This window comes from Macrotis lagotis, unplaced genomic scaffold (assembly GCF_037893015.1).
Source record: "Macrotis lagotis isolate mMagLag1 unplaced genomic scaffold, bilby.v1.9.chrom.fasta BILBYCTG320, whole genome shotgun sequence".
NCBI classification, from domain to species: domain Eukaryota; kingdom Metazoa; phylum Chordata; class Mammalia; order Peramelemorphia; family Peramelidae; genus Macrotis; species Macrotis lagotis.
Window position 1 is genome coordinate 33,287 of NW_027422227.1, and position 9,618 is coordinate 42,904.

At 38.5% G+C, this 9,618-nt stretch overlaps 1 pseudogene; it reads right to left on the bottom strand.

Annotated features, from left to right (window-relative positions):
* Window positions 1-440: 440 nt before the first annotated feature.
* LOC141504133 (glycosyltransferase 8 domain-containing protein 1-like) lies at window positions 441-4,396 on the bottom strand (annotated as a pseudogene).
* Between the last annotated feature and the right edge of the window lie 5,222 nt (window positions 4,397-9,618).

Here is a 9,618-nt window from a genome sequence, read left to right on the forward strand (position 1 = left end):
TAGGAAGCCACAATTTTTTAAATGCTATTACTTTTGTGATAATGACCTTTCTCATCCTTTGGGATTTTATATTTTTTCCACAATAAAACCCCATGTGAAATATAGATAGATAGGTAGATATAGATAGATAGATAGACAGACAGAAAGACAGACAGACAGATAGATAGATAGACAGACAGACTGACAGATTTTCCCTGCTGCTTCTCTTTCTTACCTAAATAACTGATGAATGACCACCAGGAGAATAAATTAAACTAATATAGAAATAATTCAGTCTTTCCTAATCCCATCTTTCTAATGATAAGGGTCCACTTGCCAAACAGCAAATCTGATCATAAGCCCTAAAAATTTTCATTAAAAGATTTCTCCTCTGCTTCATATTTATTTTTCTAGTAAGTAAAACAATACCTTATTTATCTCCTACTTATTTAAAGATATTTTTAAACCTTTATTTGGGAAGGTAGAGAAGTTCTCTCAAAAAAATTGTACTACTTTTTTAGAAATATTTTATTTATTTTGTGTTTTACAATTTTTCCCCCATTCTTGCTTCCCTCCCCCACCCCCCCACAGAAGGCATTCTGTTAGTCTTTACATTGTTTCCATGTAAACACTGATCTAAGTTGAATGTGATGATAGAGAAATCATATCCTTAAGGAAGAAAAATAAAGTTATGAGATAGTAAAATCACATAAGATAATGGTTTTTTTTTTTTTTCTAATTTGAAGGTAATAGTCTTTGGTCTTTGTTCAAAGTCCATAATTCTTTCTCTGGATACAGATGGTGCTCTCCATTGCAGATAGCCCAAAATTGTCCCTAATTGTTGCACTGATGGAATGAGCAAGTCCATCAAAGTTGATCATCACCCCCATGTTGCTGTTAGAATGTACAGTGTTTTTCTGGTTCTGCTCATCTCACTCAGCATCAGTTCATGCAAATCCTTCCAGGCTTCCCTGAATTCTCAACCCTCTTGGTTTCTAATTGAATAGTGTTCCATGATATACATATACCACAGTTTGTTAAGCCATTCCCCAATTGAAGGATATTCACTTAATTTCCAATTCTTTGCCACCACAAATAGGGCTGCTATAAATATTTTTGTACAAGTGATGTTTTCACCCTTAAAAATGTTGTACTTTATTGATAGTTATATAATTAGAGTGGAAGATGAAGTTCCTTTTAATTAACAAAATCAGATCTTTTGTGGGCAGAGAAAGTGCTATGAAGATTACTCAACAATGCCTTTCTCTACTATCAGAAATACCAAAAATTACCATATTTTTAAAAAATGCCAATTCAGGGGATTCCTTTCACCATCAATTCTCCATTCTCATTAGTAATACATTTTAGTTGATATATGGGTTGATGCCATATCTATATTACACTTTAAACTCTCACAAGCAATGATAAATGCCTTATAAACTTTGTTAAAAAAAAAAAACAAAGTCCAAACAATAAGGAGGAGTCAAAGGCCAAGGGGCCACATTACTCTTCCTTCCCTCTATGGTTTCTTAATGACTTTCTTTGGTAAACACTCCCAGTAGAACTAGATTTCATTAACTAGTTCCTGACATGAAGAGCCTACTTCCTTCTTATTGACTTAGAAACTTGGGAAAATTTCTAATGGATTACCTGGAAGACTGATCCTGACAATATCTTTATCTTTGTGACACAATGACTTAAGTGTATAATGATCCATAAGCAAACATTCTTCAGTGCCTACTATGTGCCAGGTACTATGTGAAGATCCAAAGAAAAAACAAAAAACAACTTTCAAGGAACTTAATAGTCTTAATAGAGGAAATGACACGTATGTATAGATATATACCTTGAAAAATCTAAAAAAAAAGAATTACTAAGACTTTCACAGTTGATAATAATATTGATGTTAAACTGTTCTGTTTCTCACTTCACTTATGTATCAGTTCATAGATGTCTCAGCTCATTTTATCTTTTTTTACGAGATGATCAACAGCTGTATTGTTGAAATAATTGTGCAGTCAAGCCCCAAATTGACATGGAAATTATTCCTGAGAATGCAAAATATGAAGTTATTTAGAGAGGAAAGAAATGACCCTCTAGGCAATTACTGATCCTCTTAGACACAAAATAATTAAATGAAAAAGGGTAGGAATGAACATGTGGGTGGAGGACTTTCATATAGGTGACCTTGTAGTTTCTAAAACTGGAGAGCAGCATAAATGCAAAAAAAGCAAATGGAATTTTATGCTTAGGGCTCTGGTGACTGCCATTTCATTGATACTGGTCTCAGTAATAAAAACTGGATATCAAAACAACTTTAGTTACTATTTAGCTTATATTTCGATGGGTGGGTGGTTCACCTGATTCCCTGCTCCATGGCCTATAACTTTTGCAGAAGTTGAATCACAGTCTTCTGAAAAAGCAGACTTCATAGGTGTATTATAAAGAGCAAGAATATCACCAGGAAGAGTAAAAGATACCTCAAGAGAGGCACTGAATGCATTTCCACTGAGTTAACAATAAAACTTGAGACAAGTTTAGTTAGATGCTTAAAAAGAGGTAGAGAGCATAATGGGAAAGTAACTTGTACAATTACATCATCATCCATATAGATTGCCTTTTCTGCATTTGGAATCAAGTTAGGCAGATAGAATCTGGCAAAGGTTAACTGTTAAAAGAAGAAATATATATGACACTTTAAAGATGAAATGCTCAAATTTTCTAGGGCTAATCCCAGAAATTTATGTGTGCATAAAGCTCCAAGCAGCCCTTTGTCATGTGAACCCCACAAGTTATCACTGTACCAGCTTCAGGTCTCTTCTAGATACAAATGATGGATAGTACTCACTGGATAGTACACAGAGTCCACCTGTTTAGAATCCACCTTTACTTTCCCTTCCAAAAGTTGAGGGTCAAAATCCACAATTTTATATTTGATGTTTTTCAGAGAGCCACTATTGAGCCAGGATCTGACCATGGTAAGTAAAGCACCAAATGTCATAAATTGTTGTTTCAATAAAAATGCAGATAAATATGTCTTTGTTCCTGAGCAACTAAATACCAGGCATTTCAGTGCATTCCAATAGGCTTGTGCAGGGACAGAGTACTGTACCTTCCTACCTATCATCTAGAGCCTGGAGGTTCCCATATAAAAAATATTCTCAATAGAAGGGGTGACATCATGCTAAAAGGGAGAGTACTGATTCTTGAATTAGGACCTAAGTTCAAATCTCATGTTTGATGCTTACTCCTTTCTACCTTATGTAACCTTAAATTTAAATCTGTAAAGGATGGAACTACATTAGGAAATGGTCCCTTCCAGTTCTAGATTTATGATGCTAAGAATTGCAGAAGCTTGATCCAGGGACATAGCCCAGCAGGCTCCTCTAACCCCACTCTCACTGACTTCCCAAGTGAATTTGGCCCAGGAGTTTCCCCTGTCTAGGGGCTCAGCTTTCCCTGAAAATGAATAAAGAACTTGGGAGGAAAGGGGAAAGTTTGCTAAATTTTGTAGTACATAAATGTAAAGAACCATTACTGTGAGAAATGGCAAGGGAAGAATGTAAAGCATGCTAAGAAACATAAATTTTTTTTTCAAAAAAAAAAACATGAAATGATACAGAGTGAAGTAAACTGAGCAAGAAAACATAGGCAATGCCTACACCAAAGGAAGTGGAAAGAGCACTCAAAACAATTTATACAATATGAATGGGTGTAAAGCTGTCTTTGTTCCTGGTTGGATTGGGGGGGGCATTGTAAAGAGTGCCTAGGACAGGCTCAATGGGAAAAGTGAAGGGTGCGAATCCTACTCCCAGGCCTGTGTCTTAGCACTGTGTGTCTTTCACTGTATTGTAGTGAGGAAAGAACTAGAAACAGCTCCTTTTAGAGAGTAAAGGAGGAAAATAGTTTTGACCTCAGATGAGCTTAAGTTTTTCTTTATAGGTTTTTCTTTCAGAGGAAGCCCTTGGCATTTCGGACCTCAGCCTGAAGTAGGGTTTCTAAGATTCTCTGCCTGCCTATATAGCATTAGGTGTAGGGCCTGTTAGGTCTTCCCGATTCCTGCAGTGGAGCATTAAGGCAAGAGATGCTCACCTGAGATGATCTGCAGTATCATTCAAAGTAACAATGTAGAAAACCACACTGGAGCGGGTACCATGGTAAATACTGTTCAGCACTGCGGTTGTGCCCCACGTCTGTCTGCAGAGGCTGCCACGACAGGAATCTCCTCTTCACTCCTATAGATAAAGCTTCCAGGAGCATTAGGCACAAAGGCTAGTGGCTGAAATCCCACACGATTTGCATCTGAGACCTCCCTTTTCAACAAATCACTCAAACCAAGGAAGTTAGGATGCAAAATTAGTAAAAACAGAGCGACAGAAAGGACTAGAATGATGATGTTCGCTTTACGCAATGACATTTTTCCTTTCGTCCTTATAAGAACAGCCCTTCATAAATCTGTGGGCAGGTGAGGCGACGCCGCCCGCGCTCCCCGCAGCAGGCCGGAGGGCTCGGGCCTCTCGGTCCGGTCGGGTCCGGGGCGCTGCCCCGGGGCAGTTCCCTCCCCCCAAGCCTCGGCCCCGGCCCCGGCGCGTCCCTGCGCCCACTCTGGGCATCCCCTGGAGACCAAGGAGACCCCACAGCGCAGGGAGCGAGTCTGCCACGAGCCCTCGCCCCGTGGGCGCCCGTGACCGCGCCGAGCTTCTCCCCGCAGCCCCAGGCGGACGCGGGGCCGGACCGGGCCGGGCCAGGCCGCTCCCTCGTCTCAGCTCATTTTAAAACCATCCTCTTCATCCCTCTTATAGCTCAATAATATTCTTTCACATTCATATAACTTGTCTTCAATTAATGGATATCCCCTCAATTTCCAATTCTTTGCCAGCACAAAAAGAGCTGCTCTAAATGGGTATTTTGTTTGTGGTTTTTTTTGGTTGTTTTTTTTTTTGCAAGGAAGTGGGATTAAGTGGCTTGCCCAAGGCCACACAGCTAGGTAATTATTAAATGTCTGAGGCTGGATTTGAACTCTGGTACTCCTGACTCCAGGGCCGGTGCTCTATCCACTGCGACACCTAGCCATCCCCCCAGAGTGTAGTCTGAAGCATAGCCGCCCCTTAAATGAGTATTTTTAAAAAAACATATAGGTCATTTTCCTTTGGAGTATAAACTTTATTGGTGGGTTAAAGACTATACACGGTTTAAAAACTTTTGGGCATAGTTCCAAATTTCTTCCAGAATATTTGTACTAATTTACAGCCCCACCAACAGTGCATTAGTATGCCTATATATTTCCACTTCTAGCTTTTGTCAGTTTCCTTTTCTGTCTTCTTAGCCAATTTGATGGGTGCAAAGTGGTACCACAGAATTGTATTTGCATTTCTTCATTAGTGACTTGGGGAAATTTTTCATATGACTATTGATAGCTCTGATTCCTTCTTCTGAAAACTGCCTATTCCTTAACTAATCCCTTAACTATATACTTTAATCAATTGAGAAATGACTCTTATTCTTAGAAATTTGATACAATTTCATATATATTTGAGAAACATGACCAGAGAAACTTTCTGCAAGGTTTTTTCAGTTTCATGTTTTTCTTCTAGTTTTAACTACATTAGTTTTGTTGGTGCAAAACCTTTTCAACCTTTGGTCATTAAAATTATCCATTTCCCTCTCAATTACCCCACCCCCAACCTCTCTCTCTATTTCTTATTTGGCCATAAACTCTTGTCCTTTCTATAGATCTGATTTCCTTAATGCTCTAATAATTTATTTATTATATTACCCTTTATTGTATAAATCACGTACCCATATCAAGCTTATTTGGTATATGATATGAGAAGTCTGTATACTATTTTGTAGTCTTAATAGCAGACTATCTATATACACATGCTCTGGAAACTCATTTTCCTCTTTTCAATAAATTCTTTATTAAACTTCAAGAACTGTTTCACTGGGGTTCATTTCAACCTAAGAGGAAGGATATGTTCAGTTTTGGAAATATTGAATTTAAGCCATTGATTTCTTTTTTATTTATAATCAAAAAGTACTAAGATTGAGACCAACTCTTTAAAAAGAAAAAAAAGAAAAGATACCGGTAGTATACTGACTGACCAAAACTACATATTATCTCCCAGGCTGAACTGGAATTAAGATAATTTTCAATTATTTTCCATTGTCTATGCCAATATTACTAGATTCTAATTTTCAAAGGCATTGTCCACTTCTTAAATTTTGGTGACTTAATACTTATATTGGACACAGGCTCAAATTCTTTATATACCAAATATTTAAGCATACCTAATCTATCACTGGCATAGTTTCACTTTTTTTTAACAATGAAAATCTAAACCACTATGTGCTTTAGCATACACAAAATCTCCTTAAAATTAACCTCTAATCATTTCTTTTAAAAACACTCTTAAGTACCTATCCAAAGATATCTTTTTTTTTCATTTCCCCTGGCAGGTGAGACTGACTAAAAATATCAACAAGTATCAGAAACCAGGCACCTACTGTATGGTAACAACTTTTTTACTTTGATGCAGTTCATGCAGAAATTTTTGAAAGTCTCCCATAAAATATCAAAATATTTTCAAATGTGCTACTTCCATTCTCAGTGGAATAATGTCAGTGGTCAATTTGGTTGCTGCAATTCTAGTATATCAGCATACATTATTGTTAAAATTTTAGCTGGAGTGTCACCAAGTAGTATTCCCCCCCCCCCAATTTTTTTTTTATTTTTTTATTTGCTTTATTTTATTTTATATTATTACAATAATCTTGTTATGAGAGTAAACATACACCACCACCACCACCCCTCCCCCAGAAGATGAGAAACCTCAAGAATAATGAGAGAAAAATGTACTTTAGTCTGTGTTCAGATTCCAGTGGCTCTGTCTCTGGGGTGAGTTGCTTTCTTTATCATAAGTTAACCAGAGAAATTGCTTCAATATTTCTCCCACAGTTTCTATTACAAGCTATTCCTCCCCACTTTCATTTATTCTGTTCTCTGTCTCCTTTTATCCTGTCCCTGTCCAAAATGTATTGTATCTGAGTACCCTCTCCCACAATCTTCCTGCTCTTCTATCACCTATTCTCCCCTTCCCTCCCTCCATTCCCCCTTATCTCATCCCTTTCTTCTCATTTTTCTCTAGGATAAGATAGATTTCTATACCCTATTAAGTGTGGATGTTATTTCCTCTCTGAGCCAATTCTTTTGCAAATGAAGGCTCACTCATTCTCCCTCACCATTCCATTCCATTGAAAAAAGCTTTTTCTTGACTCTTATATGAAATATCTTAGCCTCTTCCTCCTCTCCTTTCTCTTTCTCCCAGTACTTTCCTTTATCTCCCATTGACTCCATCTTTTTACTATATTATACCATTATATTCCACTCCTTCCTGTGTCCTGTCTATATATGCTCCTTCTAATAGCTCTTATAAATGAGAAATTTGATATGAGGTATCAATATCTTCTTCCCATGCAGGAATACAAATGGATCAACATCATTAAGTTCCTCATAGTTAGTCCTTCTAATCCACCCCCTCTATGGTTCACCAGAGTCCAGGACCTGGAGATCAAACTTTCTGTTCAGTTCTGGTTGTTTCAATAGGAAAGTTTGAAAGTCCCCTGTTTCACTGAAAGTTCATCTTTTTCCCTGAAAGAGGATGTTCAGTTTTGCTGGGTAATTGATTGTCAGTTGTAAACCAAGATCTTTTGCCTTCTGGAATATCATATTCCAATCCCTTTGAGCCCTTAATGTAGATGCTGCCAGATCCTGTGTAATCCTGACTATAGAACCATGATAGTTGAATTGTTTGTTTCTGGCAACTTTTAGTATTTTCTCTCTGACTTGGGAGTTTGGGAATTTGGCTATAACATTCCTGGAAGTTTTTCTTTTGGGATCTCTTTCAGGAGGTGACCAGGGAATTCTCTCAATTTCCATTTTACCCTCTGTTTCTAGGATCTCAGGGAAATTTTGCTGTATTATTTCTGAAAATTGAAGTTTAGGCTCTTTTCCTGGTTGTGACTTTCAGGTAGCCTAATAATAATTCTTCTCCTGGATCTGTTTTTGAGATCGGTTGTTTTTCCAGTGATACATTTCACATTTTCTTCTAATTTTTGGCTTTTTTGGAAGGGTTTTATTTCTTCCTGATTTCTTTTTTTTTTTTGCAAGGCAGTGGGGTTAAGTGGCTTGCCCAAGGCCACACAGCTAGGTAATTATTAAGTGTCTGAGTCTGGATTTGAACTCAGGTACTCCTGACTCCAAGGCCAGTGCTCTAACACTGTGCCACCTAGCTGCCCCCTCTTCCTGATTTTTTTTTAGGTTTTTGCAAGGCAAATGGGGTTAAGTGGCTTGCCCAAGGCCACACAGCTAGGTAATTATTAAGTGTCTGAGACTGGATTTGAACCCAGGTACTCCTGACTCTAGGGCCGGTGCTTTATCCACTGCGCCACCTAGCTGCACCCCCCCTTCCTTATTTCTTGCAAAGTTATCAGCTTCCTTTAGTTCCATTCTGCATTATTTTCTTCTGAGAGCTTTTTAAATCTCCTTTTCCAGTTGTCCAATTCTGCTGTTTAAGGCATTCTTCTCTTCATTTGCCTTTTGTTTTGCTTTCTCCATTTGGCCTAAACTAGTTTTTAACATATTATTTTCTTCAGTATTTTTTTTTTGTATTTCTTTCACCAAACTACTGATTTGGTTTTCATGATTTATCTGCATTGCTTTCATTTTTCCTCCCAATTTTTCCTCCACTTCCCTTAATTGCTTTTCAAAGTCTTTTTTGAGTTCATCCATATCCTGAGCCCACTTTCTATTTCTCTTAGAGGCTTTGGATAGAGAAGCTTCGAGTTTGTCATCTTCTGAATCTTCCATGGGACCAAAGTAATTTTCTATAGTCAGATTTTTCTTTTCCTTTTGTTGCTCATTTCCTCAGCCTAAGGCTAATTTACCACACTTCCAAGGCTTTGAGGGGGGTTGGGGGGAACCCCACTGGGACCTTTACTTCTTCAAGGTCTTATGCTCTCTTGCCTGTGCTTTGATATGTAGATGACCAAAGGTGCTCCCCTCTTCCCTGGAACTGTGAGAAGGGTCCTTACTCAGCTATCTTAGTATGAAAGCCCAAACTGTAACATGGATCTGAGAGTGGGCAAACAGCAGAGTCCTGCCTTGGGGAGAGCAGAGAGATTTCTGCAGTCTCCCCCTACTCCCTTACAGTCTGTGGGCTATGCTCTGGGGTTGCAGGCTGGCTTCCCCGATTCCCACTGCAGTTTCTCACTGCAGGGTTGTTCTGAGGCCAGTGCTCTCTCACTCTGGTGCAGCAGAGTTCTCTCACTGCCCCTTCAAGCTGTTCCTGGTGATCCCTGGGCTGCACTGCAGCTGGGACTTTTTTCCAACCCCCATGTCTGGGTGAAACATACCTTTTCCATGGAAATTCTAAGTTGTCTTGGATTGGGAAATTGTATCACTCAGTCTTTCTGTGGGTTATGCCCCTCTAAATTTTGGCTAGAGTCATAATTTGGCAGCTTCTAGAGTTTTTTGGGGAAGGAGTTTCAGGAAAATATTACCTTCACACCACCATCTTAGTCCCCCCACACACACTTTTTTGAATGTTTTTAAAAAACTTTATTTCAAATACACATGGA